Source organism: Chroicocephalus ridibundus, chromosome 9 (assembly GCF_963924245.1).
Source record: "Chroicocephalus ridibundus chromosome 9, bChrRid1.1, whole genome shotgun sequence".
Lineage (NCBI taxonomy): Eukaryota > Metazoa > Chordata > Aves > Charadriiformes > Laridae > Chroicocephalus > Chroicocephalus ridibundus.
This window is the reverse complement of record NC_086292.1, coordinates 32443793-32460656: the sequence shown is the minus strand read 5'-3', so window position 1 is coordinate 32460656 and position 16864 is coordinate 32443793. Positions and strand designations below refer to the sequence as shown.

General features: G+C 42.0%; 1 protein-coding gene across 8 annotated transcripts in view; it reads right to left on the bottom strand.

Moving 5' to 3' along the window:
• The window catches only part of OTUD7A (OTU deubiquitinase 7A), a 151904-nt gene extending 138400 nt beyond the window's left edge, over window positions 1–13504 (bottom strand). For all 8 annotated transcript variants that reach the window (XM_063345785.1, XM_063345784.1, XM_063345783.1 and 5 more), the window contains exon 1: window positions 13310–13504. The gene's annotated coding sequence lies outside the window, so the exon portion shown is untranslated. The remainder of the gene's footprint in view (window positions 1–13309) is intronic.
• Between the last annotated feature and the right edge of the window lie 3360 nt (window positions 13505–16864).

The window sequence follows — 16864 nt, the reverse complement described above, 5'->3', positions numbered from 1 at the left end:
TTTGGGCTGATACACAGCTCCACTTTTTCAGGTGTAAAATCAATATTTTGAATTGGGGTTTTACAGATTGACTATTAATGAAGTTACAACTTTATCTGTCAGTTTAATCATCGGGACAAGAATAAACTTTTAAAAAATACTTCATATGACCTAGAAGCCTAAATCCCATTATCAGAAGTTCTGTGATCTCTTAAGGACCTGTAGTCAGCTTTTCAAGTGAGTCAAGGAGCTTTGGAAAATTTTAAAACAATTCTCTCTGCAGAGGCTACTGATACTATAAAATAATTCACTTCAGCCTCTCTCTCTGTCTCTCAAAAAAAGGTACAATTATCTCAAATATTAAAACACAAAAATTAAGTGTCCTGTTGCAAAACACTAATCAAAGATCTACCAAGCCATTGAACCTCAGAGCCACAGTCTGCCTTCTGTTACGTTTGGTCAAGTTTATCAAATTTACATACATAAGCAGATGCACTACTGAAGAACACATTACTTTGTTTGGGAACTGATAGTAATGTATTCAAAGGAAATGTGCTTAATTCTTAACTGTAATATATGTTTCCCGTAATACTATGAAATCCTGCTACTAACTTGTTCTGTAAATACCAAAAACCCTCTTGTCTTATTTAACATGCATTATATGCAGTGACCCAATTTAACAGTGCCAGGCTTGAAGAAAAGACGAGCTGTTAGATCTACAAATATATAACATCTCTACATTCCAGGCAAATAAACAGTGGGAACATCCAGAAGCAACACAGAAGGAACACTGCATATTATTAGCAGCTCTCTCCATCCAGATATTTTATTAAATGGGCAATAAGCTTTTATCTTACCTTGCTGCTCAGGAACCTACAAAAATTTAAAAAAAAAAAGCCAACTTTTCTGGCAGAATACTGTAGGATTAGCTACTTCCCTACTTCAAAATAACTCTACGAGGTTTAAAGATTTCTACAGATTTTTTAATAAATAATTTTGCTATTTGTCAATAACATTCTTCTAAAACACGTGCCTCTAAGTCTTTTGCCACGTTTTCAACAACCTTTTTCTTTTGTTTCAAAAACAACTGGTAGCCCCTTATAACTATATACATATATATAGTTTTAGATATACAGGTACCGCATTTCATTTGCTTTGCAAGCAAATGCAAGATCAAGTAAAGATCACATTTTGCATAAAGATCTGTACAGAAAGTTAAGTTCTGCTTTGGCGTTTTTACCTTCATAACACTAGCAAACCCCCTTCTCACTGTTGCATTTAAAGAAGAAAAAATGAATTGGATTGTGTGTAGTGCTCATTATCTCAAATTACACAATTATAATTAACACTACATTAAATTTCTCATGGTATGGTGATAAAAACAAATAAGATAAGCACAAGCTACTATAATTAGAGTTTCACTTACTAGGGACTTTTTTCATCTAGATCCCAGGATTTTACTGCACAGCATTGAATTGGTTATAAAATTACCTCCTCTTAAGACCATGAAATATACTCTACAATACTGGGAGGGTACAGGTTTCCTGGAAATCTATTCTTCTCTTTTTTTTTTTCCATATCCAAGAAAGCTACAGCTTGTGGATAAAACATCACCAAGAAGTCACATCTATCTGGCAAACTATTTTATACAGTTACATTTTGCCCCACTTTAAAAGTGAATATGCTGACATGGCATCACTTCAAGCAGCACAAAATAGATTTTTTTTCCATAGATACCAGTCATGAGAAGCATTCTAAACATCTGGGACTTAATCTGAAGCTCTCCAACAGCAGAAGACTCTGTTTTCCAGGTGTGAACAGAGTAACAGTAATAGTAGTGAGCTAAACCCAACTGTTGGCTATTTACTGTTGCAGCATTTCAGCTTAAAGTGTATTTTACTGCCATGACTATCCCCTCTAAGGTCATCTTCCGCCAAAGAGACTCAGAACTCCACAAGTCAAAGGCTATTTTCTAGCATTATTTTACTAGGAAAGAAGATTTATTTCTGTGGTTTGGGGGAGGTGGATTGTTTGGTTTTGCATTTTTAAAGCTCTGGACCTCTTTTTCTCCAGTTCCCAAGGACCATGGCAGCGTGGCTCTCAAGGAATTTGTTAGTGACAGATTAAATTTCTCCTCCATTTATAAGTCTCAGATTTGTAGAAGAAAAATGGTTCACAGAAAACATATGTATGCATATGTTACTATAATTTCTATAAGATAATAATTGGGGTAAAACCAGTCATAGGGTTATTTCTACCCACACTGACACAGAACACTCAGAGTAAAATTATGTGCTCTTCCAACCTTTTCCGCACAAAAATAAAGCATCTTTTTATGGAGGTAAACTTTATTATGAAATCCAAATAAGGGTATTTCATATTTTTCTTTGATAGCTGTAAACATACATTTAATGACAACCAACTGGCTTCAGAGATATCTTCTCTCAAGAGTACATATCCCTCTATACTGGATAGGAAAATATTTTATATTAAGTATGAGAGGCATGTGAATGAAAGCTAACAACTGAATAGCTCCTGAATGAACCATTTCTCCTGTTTTCATGAAAAGCATATTTTAGGAGACAAAATTGGAGGAAGGAAAATGATAATGGCTCTGTTTCTCAAATTCCATATCAAAGAAAGTCAAGAGATTATCAGCTAGATGCAACCATCTCATCAACTCCAGATACTCACAACTGAGCTGCTCAGGCATGAATATTCATCTCCTGTGGTAGCAAAAGGCAATGATTTATATTTCCATGTTAATTGAGGTCTACACCTCACTAGTGCAACATTTGGTGCTCCTAGGAGCTTCTCTCAAGCACCTGATCTGCATTAGCACTGAGGGAGAGCAGCCAGGCTGGCAATACCTCAGCTGGCTGCACATTCATCAGGTTTTCCAGTACGACTGCGTATTGCTCGTCTGCTGAAACAAGCGTATCATCTCTGTGCGGTCAGAGGACTACCAGGCCTGCAGGTAGGCAATACATCATATCAGTAAGGCGTCTGCCAGTAAATCAGCGCCTTCAGGCTTACTTTAAGTAATGAATAGTTTGTAGCATGTGTTTATAATCACAAACAAAGGCAGTTCAAACAGACTTGGACCTCATTGTGAAGTTGTTAATTCTCCCAGTCACAAGTCCTGAGATTCAATTTCCAACCTACTAGCCTCTGTTTGACCCATCCTCCTCTGCCAATTGCAGGGGTTCTCCCTTTGAAGGGTAAAGGAACTGAGAAAAGTATTTGGGATGGATTGAGCAATGGAAAACGGGTATTTCCTGTTACAAAGATGACATAGACCAGAGAGAGACCACATGATAGCGATTATTATTACAAACAACACCGCTCTGGACTTTATGGTGCTACTCTTTCTTCTGCACATGCTTTTATCTGTCAGTATCAGGCAAAATTTTGAACGATGCAGAATGATAAATGTAAACTGTGTTGCCCAGAAGACATTACAGACCTCTACATGGAGCTTCTTCAAGAGAATCTTCTCTATTGAAGGAGGACGAAAAAAAAAGATGTAACCTTCATAGAACATGCATTTTCACAGCCTTTAGTTTCCTTCTATTCTCGCCAAGAATAGGTATCCTTTTATTAATCCTGATTAAATATTTCCTGAGGGATATGGTTAAGCAAGAGTGAAGTCAGGACCCTGAATTTTAAGAAAGGAAACTTCCAGTTCTTCAAGCAGTTGGCCAATAGGACCCCCTGGGAAACTGCCCTCAGGGACAAGGGAACAGAACAGAGGTGGCAGATCTTTAAGGACACTTTCCATAAAGTGCAAGAGCTCTTGATCCCCAGGTGTAAGAAATTAGGAAAGGAGGGAAAGAGACCAGCGCTGCTGAGTCAAGACCTGCTGGTCAAACTAAAGGGCAAGAAAGAGATGAATAGGCATTGGAAGCAGGGACAGGTGTCCTGGGAAGAGTACAGGGACACTGCCCGGTTGTGTAGGGATGGGGTCAGGAAGGGCAAGGTACAGCTGGAGCTGATCTTGGCAAGGGATGCAAAGAGTAGTAAAAAGGGCTTCTACAGGTACGTCAGCCAGAAAAGGAAGGTCAAAGAAAGTGTATCACCCTCCACCCCACCCCACATCAGCAAGACTTGCAAACTGGTAACAATGGACAAGGAGAAGGCTGAGGTACTCAACAATTTTTTGCCTCAGTCTTCATTGGCAGCCTCATTTCCCACACCTCTTGAGTGGATGGACCATAAGGCAGGGACTGGGGAAGCAAAGTCCCTCCCCACATAAGAGAAGATCAGGAGCACCTGAGGAACCTGAACATATAGAAGTCTATGGGACCTGAGAGATGCATCCCAGAGTGTGGAGGGAATTGGCTGATGTAGTTGCCAAGCCACTCTCTATGATATTTGAGAAGTCATGGCAGTCAGGTGAAGTTCCCAATGACTGGAAAAAGGGAAACATTGCACCCATTTTTAAAAACAGTATTTTGGAGGACCCTGGGAACTATTGACCTGTCAGCCTCACCTCTGTGCCTGGGAAGATCGTGGAACAGACCATCCTAGAAGATATGCTAAGGCACATGGAGGACAGGGCAAGTCCTGCCTGTTAAACCTAGTGGCCTTCTATGATGGAGTGACAACATCAGTGGACAAGGGAAGAGCTATAGATATCATCTATCTGGACTTCTGTCATCTTCTGACATACAGTTCTGGTAGATGAAAAGCTGGATGTGAGCCAGCAATGTGCACTGGCAGCCCAGAAAGCCAACTGCATCCTGAGCTGCATCCCCAGCAGCCTGGCCAGCAGGTCGAGGGAGGTGATTGTGCCCCTCTGCTCCATTCTGGTCAGACCCCCTTGCAGTGCTGCATCCAGCTCTGGGGTCCTCAGCACAGGAAAGACATGGACCTGTTGGAGCGAGTGCTGAGGAGGGCCACAAAGCTGATCAGAGGGCGGGAGCACCTCTGCTGAGAGGACACGCTGATAGAGTTGGGGTTGTTCAGCCTGCAGAAGAGGAGGCTCCAGGGAGACCTTATAGCCCCTTCCAGTACCTAAGGGGGGCCTACAGGAAAAGCAGGGAGAAACTTTTTAGCAGGGCCTGTTGCAATATGACAAGGGGTAGTGGCTTTAAGCTAAAAGAGGGAGGATTTAGACTAGATATAAGGAAGATTCTAAATTCTGCTTTTAGCATTTACAGTCTGCCTATACACTAATGAATATCTATCTTTTTATTTCCTGACCAAAAACTGTTATACAGTCCTTATAGAATCATAGAGTGGTTCAGGTTGGAAGGGACCTTAAAGATCATCTAGTCCAACCCCCTGCCCTGGGCAGAGACACCTCCCACTAGACCAGGCTGCTCAAAGCCCCATCCAGCCTGGTCTTTAACACTTCCAGGGATGGGGCTTCCACAACTTCCCTGGGCAACCTGTTCCAGTGCCTAACCACCCTCGCAGTAAAGAATTTCTTCCCAATATCTAATCTAAATCTACCCTCTTTCAGTTTAAAGCCATTACCCCTCGTCCTATCAGAACAGGCCCTGATAAAGAGTCCCTCCCCATCTATCCTGTAGGCCCCCTTTAGGTACTGGAAAGCCGCTATAAGGTCTTCCCAGAGCCTTCTCTTCTCCAGGTTGAACCACCCCAACTTTCTCAGCTTGTCCTCATAGCAGAGGTGCTCCAGCCCTATGATCATCTTTGCAGCCCTCCACTGCACCCATTCCAACAGGTCCATGTCTTTCTTGTGCTAAGGACTCCAGAGCTGCACGCAGTACTCCAGGTGGGGTCTCACCAGAGCGGAGTAGAAGGATAGAATTACCTCCCTCAATCTGCTGGCCATAACTTTTTTGATGCCGTAACTCTTTTGATGCAGCCCAGGATGTGGTTGGCTTTCTGGCCTGCAAGCACTCATTGCCAGCTCATGTTGAGCTTCTCATCCACCAGCACCCCCAAGTCCTTCTCCTCAGGGCTGCTCTCCATCCCTTCATCCCCCAGCCTGTATTGATACCAGGAGTTCCTGTATTCGTGCCTGGAATTGCTGTGGCCCAGGTGCAGGACCTTGCACTTGGCCTGGTTCAACTTCATGAGGTTCACATGGGCCAATTATCCATTAAGCATCCTCAGTTGGTAATGTTAGAGGAGAGAGATACAAATATGACTATAGACAGAGAAGAATATGAGAAACGAACCAAAATCACTAATGCACTCCTGGGTGCCTCCAAGAAGACGCTTATTTATATGAGTGCAAACAACTTTTCTTAGCTTATTTGAAACTCTGCCTCCAAGCATTTAGCAATGAACAGAACACAGGACCTCCACCATAACAGACATGCAAGAAAACTTCAATTATAAACAGATAGATGCGAGTTCTGTATATCTGAGGTTCTAAAATATTGCATTCATATAAAGAAGCCTGAAGGAACAAACTCTCTATTGCTAAGAAACAGTTAGCTTCTACAGAACCTGTCATTCCAAGTGTGCCTCATCCACTAAAAGTCATCCCCAACTACATGGCTCAAAAATTCATTGTTTCGTGCAGGTCTTTCAACACAGAAGAGACATGGTATAAAGCCCAATATTAGAATATCTGATTTCTTTCCTGCCTCCCAGGATATCAAAACTATACATGATAAGAGCTGTGAGAATAACTCATAGGACCTCAGATCCTTGTGGCAAACTCTCACTCAGACCTGGAGCTTCCCCTAAATGACTTGGCATTGATGTGTCCTCACATGGTTTTGTTTCAAGCCTTGCTTTCACGATTATTATTATTATTATAAACCAAACATGAAACACTTCCTGAGAAAAATTGAAATTGATATAAAGCATCTCAGCTGTTCAGCTGTTGTGATTTTTGTTTTAAATTCCAAATTTTCAGGTTAACATCACAATCTCGGAATTTAATTCTCAGCTTGTAAATGCTTGGGCATCCCAGTACTCACGGTTAATGAAAAGGTTACTGCTTTTCAATGGCAATTTCTTAACAGCAAACAGCCTCAACTTATCAAACAGCAGACACTGTATCAACCTGACTTTATTTAATATTATCCTGGTGGCCTTCTCTTGGAGACTACTACGTTACTGGTAATTTGTGCTGAAAGGAAGTTTCTCTCCAGCCCTTGCTCAGCTGTACTTGTAGAACTGATGAACACATGATACTCCCTGACTCTCTCCCACATGTGAACTTTATCTACAGGTTGTATATTCTGTCATTATTTCTGTTGGAATTACATAAATCTGCCTTCCCTTTGTACTCTCCTTTGATTCACCTGTATCTTCCCAAGACAAGGATATAAAGAGTTATTTAGACAGACATGGGAGGTGATTTCATTGTTTCACGCTTAATTATAGTTTGCTAAATCAATGCTTTCTTTACACTAAAATAATCTTTTCCCATTACCACAATGTTATTTAATGCACCTGTATGTCCTCCTTTTCTCTGGAATTGACAATGTAACAGCTCTAAGACTTAAAATAGAATCTAACAGGATATTAAATATTCTGAGGTAAGATATGGGCAGGCTTCTGGTAAGGGATGGTGAGGTATTCTGGTAAGGATCTGAGACCAAGTGTCCCTGACATACCCACCTGCAACACCTTGGTCGGGCTTCTGTTCTCAGATAAGTATGTTATTCTGATTAGAGCAAGTGTGCTGTCATATCTGTATTTAAGCATAGAGTTTGATAGCCTGCATTTATTTCTACTGATTGCTGCTTAGTATAGACTGAATCTAACTAATAAACTCAAGTTTACCACCAAGAACCTGTCCTTTACACTGATCTCAGTGCTAACAGGGAAAACTATTTAACATAGGATAAAAGCTCCTTTGCAGTATCTCAGGAACTTTGAAGGCAACATAAGTGTTTGGCCAGAAATTTAATGAGTATATACCTAGACAGATACATGTGGGATCACTCCCTCCATGTTCTTGCTTAACCATTTCCAATTGGATATAAGTACCTGATAGAGTCACTTACCAGTAATAGAGAAATGACTCATCCCAACCAAGAGACACAGCAATCCAAGTTGAGGACTGTTTCTCACACTTTGTTTCTTGTAATAGATCTCAAAAGAGATGGGAAAAGCTAATCAAGTAGATTACCTGCTATATGATCTTCTTTGGCATTCTTGTGTTCACAATTTGCATAGTTTGAGATAGACAAAACCCTGCACAAAGTCAGGCTCCCAGATTAAAGTTCTGTCTTTACTGTGCTTGGAGTGTCTATGCAGACACTGCCTGTGGGACACAGCCATAGCCCTTCTGTGCTGGAGGAGTGCTTTTGAAGAAAATTATACTGACTGCACTATTTAGAAAGTAATAACAGTAGAAGAGAGTAAAGTGACTTAATAACAAAGGATCAATGCTGTACTGTAGGAAAGGCCTCTACTCCAATGCCCTTGGTTCTTGAGACTAGAAGCAGTCCGTGGAATGACTGAGCTATCAGACGCTCACACATTTAATGTTTCAGCAGCATCAATACAAGAACCTTAGCCTGCTCTGCTGCGTAACTCTGAGCAAAGGAATTTGTTCAATAATTTTTTCCATCGGGAATATAACATCAGCAGAGTTTCATACCTGCTGAGGTGCTGAAACATAAGTGACAGAAAAATAGAGATTTTTTTTTCATTCAGATTTCCTAATAGATAATGATTATTTTACCAGTTTCTATGGAACTATCACCATGGCAGCTAGCCATTTTAATCACAGGCATCAGAACACGTTTCTGATAACATCATAGCAATAGCTTAGAAATATATTACATCTCCTGGCCATATGCAGCAGTAACAACTTTGTAAATTTCCATATGACAGAGGTCACTAATGGCAGCAGCAGACATCAGGATTAGAAACGTGATATTTCAAGCCTATAATTAAAGAACAAGTTCTCAGTGTTCCTTACTCTAATTCTGAAAACAATAGTGGAAATATAACCATTGTGACAAAAATGAGAATCAAAATTCTTTCACAGCTCTCAGTTTCTACAGGGGTTTTGCCCCTTCTTTGATTAACTCGTCAATGCATACGATTACTCAGCAGATCCTAAGAGAATGTGCAAGTGAAAAAAAAAAAAATCCCTGTAGAGCACTGAGTATCTGCAAAACACTGACAGATAAAAATGGCTACTTTACCCTTGTATTAATAAAAAGCATACTTTGTTCTCTCTACAGGTTAAATGGTATTGAAGCATCACATACAAGGTTGTAATCATGATCAGAGAGCATAACTCGGTGTTCTGACTAATGAAATTTTCAACATACAATGTGAAACATACTATTTTACTAAATATATCATGAAGTATTTGCAGATATGCTAATTCTGAAAAAAACTGGAAGTATTCGAAAATACTTTCAGCAATAGCACTCCTCCATTTCTTCTATAAATTACATGAGAAATTACATTTTCAAACTATTTAGAGCAAATTCATGATCTTGTTCTGGGATTTCTGATTAATTTATTTTTTTTTCAAATTAAAGTGTATTTCATAAAGCTGAGGGACTCTAAAATACTAAATGGATTTATAAACCCTCTTAATAAAAGCTAATAAGCAAATCCAACAATTTATTTCAAGTCCAAAGCTTTGCCAAGGGTCCATCCAAGAGATATTAAATAAGATAAGTACAGATAATGTCAATAACATTCTGCAGTAAAACACTACAGCAAAGCACTATGACTAAAAATCACTGGTATAACTGTATCCTAAAATAGACAGCATTGACCTCAAACAGGAGAAGAACAAAAATCTGAAGCAAACCGAGAATGAGACTTGAAATGCATCACAATTAGCTTTGTCTCTTCAAACTACTTAAAATCAGAAAAACCCATCACAGAAGCAGCAGTTATGCTAGAACAATGTAAAGACAGGACTGTAAGTCAAGTCCTTCTTATGTCCAGTATCTCACTGCTTTTAATCTCCAATTTTTCCTCCTTTGGTCAGAAATTGGGAAAGGGCAGCTAAACAAAAAGACTGGAAAATATTTGATGGTGAAATAGTTATGTTGTTACGTTTACATGCATACACTAATCAGTCTGCCTTTAAAATAAAACCAATTAATTACCATCAAGGATTTGAGGGCAGTTCTGTCATCTTATCTGGGGACACTCAACTTCCTCAGTTTTGTGTCATACTTTGTCTTAGGAAGCCAACAATAAAGAAACACAGGAAGATGCAGTGTAACATCTATGCAACATTTATATCGCACTTGCCCTGGTAAAGTTCTACTCTTGCTAAGTAGTACTTACACTGCTGAATTTTCAGACCATCTAAGCAGTCAGGTTAATCTCCCACCAATTAATTTGTTCAGAAGGTCCAAATACCATTTAGCTCCATGCTTCAGTCTAAATATCTATAAATGCATTTGCATGGTTGCACAGGGCCTATCAACTGTAAACGAACCGGTAGACTACAAAGTCTTCAGCAAATGACAATAACAACAAAGCCTTTTCTATTTCTTTCAGTCCCCAATTTAATAACAGTTGCACTTGATATTTAGAGGGCTTCCCATTTTCTTAGTTAAAAGTTTATGTTTAATTTTTGCTTAATATGAGTCCCAAGATTTTTATTAAAATCAAGTCAAAAGGAAATTCAGATTTCACAATGTTTTGGGCAATGCAGAATATATTAAGCAGAAGGAGACTGCATTAAACACTGTAAGATCTGAGGTCAAGACTATCTTGTGACAACTATTCTGCTGGTTCCCTTAGTCCTTTCCCTCTTTCAACTCCAACGTGCTCTCCAGCAATATGTAACTATGTGGGAAGGCCTTGCCAGTGCTGTTCTCCTCCTGTTAAGACTACAGAAGTTACTGCATCTAAAGGCAATAATGAGCTAAATAGCAATATGTGACAACAGGATGACATACACGTTTTTAAAGTTCTTATGTGTCTATGCAGTAAATAAAAAATTTAATAAAATAACATATTTTCCCCCAAATAACACAGATACGATACCAATGAACTCATACAAGACTCTAAATGACATGAAAACATCATATTGATTAGATTTAAAACATATAGCTTTAAATTAAAATTAGATGTTCTACATATAGTAGCTTAGCTGATTAAAACACAGATTCCCTAAGTTTTTAATGAGTAACATGAAGGGCAGCTATGGCAACGATTAGCACAGTGGTTGCATTGGTCAACGTTCATAGGCCTGCACGTGTACAGCTCTACAGAATTCCTGACCTGGAGTCCCATTCACCAAAAGTCTCTTCAGTCCGTGGCCTTTTTGCCAAGCCTGCCAACGTGACAATAAGGGAGATATGCCAGGGACAAGGAAAGGTGCAGAGGCAGGCTTACTACAGAAGGAATAAGTACCTTTCCATCGATTCATTCCACACTTAATTGGAGTCTATGACATCCAGCCATTATCACCTTTATTTGAATTTGTAATGGTAAACCAAGACCAAAATCTTCTAGAACCCATTTGCAAAAACCTACCCTTTTCAAAAATAGATACGTTATGATTAAGCAAACAATTGGTTATTTTTGCACTATAAATATAGCACATTAGTCGTCTATTAGACCTGATTCCTACCCAGCCTCATACTCCTAACAGTTCTTATATTATACATGAATTAAGCTGTCCTGAAGATGACTGAGCTTCTTGTAAGGTGCAAACATAAAAATGTAATACCACAAAAGAGCAAGGTTCACAAAAACGTCATTTCTATTCCACGTCATACCATCATTTCTGCTGTGTGGGCATACACAGCCCACGTTGGTTCTATAATCCACACCACAATCAATCTTACAGCTTTATCAAAAGCATACAGGCTTGTAACAGAAAGTATCACAGATGAAGGTAGGCATTGATATTCAGGTATATTCCGGATTCAAGTGGGGAAACTCTAGCTTGTCCCTGTGCGAGCAGCACAGACACACCTGGGCAAAATCTGGCCTTCATCCATAGAAGGGAGACCATTTAGTCAATTCGCATCAACAGCGGAAAACAGAGCCAGATCCAGCCTCAACAGCCATCACACTCATATTTTAATAAGTAACAAAACAACACTTTTCCCACTAACAGCACGTTCAATTCCAGAATCTTAATATACTTTGCTTTAAATCTGTGCCATAGCAACCTTTTTTAAAGTCAATGTCATCTGTAAGGACTGAGTTAAAATAAAATGTGGGCCAAATTTATCAGATGTTAGTTTCGTTTGGATACAGAGCTCAGAACACTATGTGTCATCCTAGATGTGATTTGAGTTTTATATGTTGCATCCAGCAACATATTTTAAACCAGTCCATTACAAAATACTTGCCCTGATCATCAGTTTCAAGTATTTGAGATGCTGAAGGTCAAATGAAAAGTGTGAAAGGTTTCTTCCTGTTTACACTAAATTTATATCTGTATGCTAGAAACTGCAGCACTACTCAGGCCTAGGGAGAGAAACCTCAGAGTTTGTTAACATATGACAGTGTTATAGCTTGTCAATTTAAAGGCACATCTAAGGGCCGGCAGAAGACTTGCAGTGCAGAGCGACGTATGCCCAGGTAGCCACGAGTATCACTGTGTGTGCATGAGGCTGACCAGGGATGAGGAACTTACTGTGACAGAACTACAGCAAAAGTAGTCAACGATTTATTCTTTTATTTTCAGTACTGGCTCACGAAGGGCTCTGCATCTTCATGCCAACGAGGTATTTAATGAGCCTCCAGAAAGAGCTTACAACAGACACATTCCTACAATCTCCGGGGTAAGGGTAGGGAGCTTTTTAAATTTAGATTATGTAAGGTCGCGTGCCTCACTGCATTATGTTTTATATGCACGTTTTACCTCACTGCACTGTACAGCACCCTGTGAACTCCAGATGATCGTTATTCACACAGATCCTGACAGATCCCTCTTTCAGAGCGAGAACAAATACCACGGGTACATCTAACATTTCTCGGAATGAGGTCAGTCCCCCCGGCCCCCCGCCGGGGGAGCCGCCGATGTGGGGGGGTGTCCCCCTGCCCAAAGCGGCCCCCTCACCCGAGCAGCTCCCCCGGGCCCGGCTCCTCCGAGCCGGGAGCGCCGCGGGCGCGGAGCGGGGCGAGCGCCCGCAATGCAGAGCCCTTCCCGGAGCCCGGCGCGGGGCCGGGCGGGGGCAGCGCCGGAGGCCCTGCCCGCATCCCCGCCGCAAAGCGGGGGGGGGTCCCGCCGCCCGGCCTCGCCCGCACCGCCTGCGGGCTCTGCCCCGCGACTGCCCGCAGCCCCCGCCGCCGGGCGGAGCGGGCAAGGATAGCGCTGCGGGCCGGGCTCCCCGGGCCACCGGTCGCTGGACGGCACCGGCCACCCGCCGCACGGGCCGGCGCGGCCCCGCCGTGCTCCCGGTCAGGGGAAGGGAGAGGAGAAAGAGGAGGGAGAAGCAGCCCTTACCTGCCCCCGCTGCTCCTCCCGCAGCCCTCGCTAACCGAGCTCCATCTTCCTCTGGCCGGGGAAGGGGGAGCCAGCCCCGCCGCCGCCTGCCCGTCCGTCTGTCCGCCCGCCCGCCGCAGCTGCCGCCTTCCGTCACCGCGGCCCCTCCGCCCCGCAGCCGGCACCGGCAGACGGACAGACAGACCCGCCGCCCGCCGCCGCCCGCCCGTGAAGTCACCGGCCGCAGGGCCCGCCCCCCGGCTGCCCGCAGCGCCCCGGCAGCCCCGCCCCCGGCCCGCCCCCGCCGGGCCCCGCCGCCGGGTCCATGCCAGCCCGGGAAAGAATTGAGGAATACACCTCTAGAATTGAACATTCCCTTTTTCCGCTGACTATGACAAAAATAGAAACGCGCAAGACCAAGAACTAGGCAAAAATAGATGAGGGAGAGAAGGAAAAAATAAAATAATCACAGGTACAGGAGTACCTGTACAAGAAAAGCTTCTTCATCTAGAAACACTGAGAATTCTCACCTGAAATCAGCCTACTACAGATGGACACGCGGCTAGTGACAGATACACCAACACCCCATGTAAACAAAATGTCATAATGTTTTGCACCACCAGAGCACATCTGAAGAACATCTGGTGATGTGTGAAGACAGTTTTGCAGATATGCATTTTCATACCACAAGCAAGTGAGGGAATAAAACCAGATCAGTTACTTACATTCTAGTTCTCTGCTAGAACCCCAACATGAATTTAGAATATTGTCGAAACCCCCAAAAGAATCTCACTTTACCTTTGAAAAATGTTACCTTTTGCAGCTAATGACAGAAGTGAAAACATTTGAAAAAGTTCCCAGCTGTTCCATATATAACCTTTTGCTGCAAATGCAATGAGCTACTAGCTTCTGGCAGGCAAATCACGACAGGCAAAAAACACAACAGCTTTGTCCTACACTGTTTTAGGCCTGCATAAAATGAACTCTCGTCGTTTGCCTCTCCCATCCCCTGCTCTCCTTAGAGAAATTCTTTACGCTCATGATTGAAGATTCCTTGAGCAAGCAGAGCGCTCTGCTGTGGTCTCAAGTTCCTCCCAAAAGCAAAAAAGTAATGAGCCAAACAGTTTCTTGGTTTCTTCACCAATGCAAAGTCCAGCATTCTTTAAGTGTGGCAAAGAAAAATAAATTGTGAAATGTACACACTCAAAAAGAACCATAATTACAGAAAGAGATACTTCTTTTTCTCCTTGAGGCAACCGTCTGTACAGATTGTCCTGCAGGTGATTCCCAGATAGTCAGAGTTCTAGAAATGATGGAACAGTTTGGCAGAGTTTTGCCAAAAGAGCTCTAGCTTATTTGCCTTGCAAAATACAAGACCCTCAGGTGGCTACTCCAGAGCTCTCAGCACTGAAGATGATCTAGAAGTCCTCACAGAAGCTATATAGGCCCCAGCATCAAAGCCCAGGTTGATGAGAAGGCTCTAATTGGCCAACTGGTGATACAGAGTCAGAGATTCATTTAGATCACTGCTGCAAAAGAAGTGGCAGAAAAGATTCATACAGAATCTTCGCAGAAGTCTGAAGGGCTTAGCAAAGGAAAGGGTGCCTAGAGCCATGCAGGGAAAGGCTCTCCTACTGAGGTTTGAAGTTTCCTCATTCTTCATCTTTTCTTGCCACTAGCAAAACTTTCTTTTATGCCACCATTATAGGAAAGCAAATATGTTTCAAACAGTCAAAGTCCCAGGTGAATTGTGAAAATGCAGAGAGGCCGGATCTAGGTGAAGTGTTTGTATACTTTGGGGATGCTATCATAGAATGTGTTGGGTTGTAAGGGACCTTTAAAGGTCACCTAGCCCAACCCCCCCCCCGCCTTCATGGAAGTGGTAGTATCTCAACTAACATCAGTCTTAACAGACTCAAAAATGAAAGTTCTTTAGTCCAAAGATATGCAATGAATACTGCAATCTCCCATCTGAACATCTTCCCCCTCTTCAAATTAGAAAGCAGCTACGCCAAGTCCACAAAGATCAGGAACCCAGAGATCACAAAGCCATTCAGAAATCTGAAATCTCCAGGCTTTTAGAGAAGGGAAACATGGATGTGACTGGCATTCCCTGCAGAATCTATCGTATCTTTTCTGTGACCATACAAGACCGCAGCAGGAAGAAAGAAAAGAAGTATCTTCACAACTGATGTTCTACATCGTTCATTAATCCTGGCAGTTGAGTGGATGTCAGCATAACACGAGTCCATAAGTAGACAAGTTCCTGTCATGGTGAAAACGATCCAGTTTCTCCCTGTCTGTTCGCATAAAGCATTGCCACTGTGGTGTCTCTCATCACCTGTCTTGCATCGCTCTGGGTCAGAGGCAGCATATTGCTTTGACCTCAAAAATACCCTGGTAAGAGACCAAACTCATTACTTGACTACCACCAAACCAAAACACCGCACTCACCATCCGTATTCTCAGCATCCAAGGATGAAAGCGGGTATCCTCTTGTCTTTATAGGCAGGCAAAGACAGAAGCAGAACATCTCTGCCAGTGTGGTGGCGATTCTTCTTCTGCTCATTTAACGCTGGCAAAATGTCGCATTGGTGATGTTCCCCTGTGAACACTTTTAGACATTTGTTTGGAAAAAGATGTACTTTGGCCTTCGGCTGCCTGCTGGCTATGCAAGGGAGTGCTGTGTTGATCTACCCCTTTACATTACTTATAATCTCATGTGATGTGCCCAAGTATGGTTTTGTACACTTTGGAAACGTCTTCAAAACCCCTGTCTTTGGGGATGGCGTGAAAAAGGATGCTTGTTTAATTATACTGAGCCCCAGTTAAATGAACGTATAAGGAGGGAATAAGAGCTGTTGTTCATAATCTGATAAAGAACAGAACCCTAAATAAGCTTGTTGTGTCAGCTTGATTCCTTGAGAACTTTGCTGTAATCAGAAGGCAGATGGTGAAGGCTTTTCACCAATTGTTGCAACTGACAATTGTAATGAAAAAATCCATACTGGACATGTCATAACCTTAGTAAGCATTCCAGGCATGTCCTGTGCACTTTGGAGATACTTGTACTGGGGGTTGGAAGGCTCAAAGCACCCCCATGGACCTAACGTAAATTTACGGAAACTAGATTCCACACTCTCACCTTGCACAGACATTAAAAGCTGCACTGAAAGCTACTGCAAGTTAAATAAGAATTTATAACAAAAAGCCTCTCAGGGTAGAGAGGCAGAAATGAAGCAACAAGGAGCTTTTTGTAGTTAATAAATAAAAAAGGAGGAAAGCAAGAAGGAAGGCTGGCTCTTCCCTTTCCTCTTCCATGTAGCAGGAAGAGACAAGTGTTCCTAATAATATAGATTTTGATTGAAATTCTGTCAGAAGAAAACAGACTGCAGTAGTAATGCAGTGAGCATTCTACAGCATGGTTTGAATTCCAACAGTTGGAGCTGTTAGTGGTGGGGGCAGGGGAGAAAACCCAGATACAGCTCCACAAAATGCGTGCTACTAAAATATAGTGAGAGCTGATTTGAGTCCACAAGACCTTAGAAAGAACGCTGAACTTTCCAGGTATATACT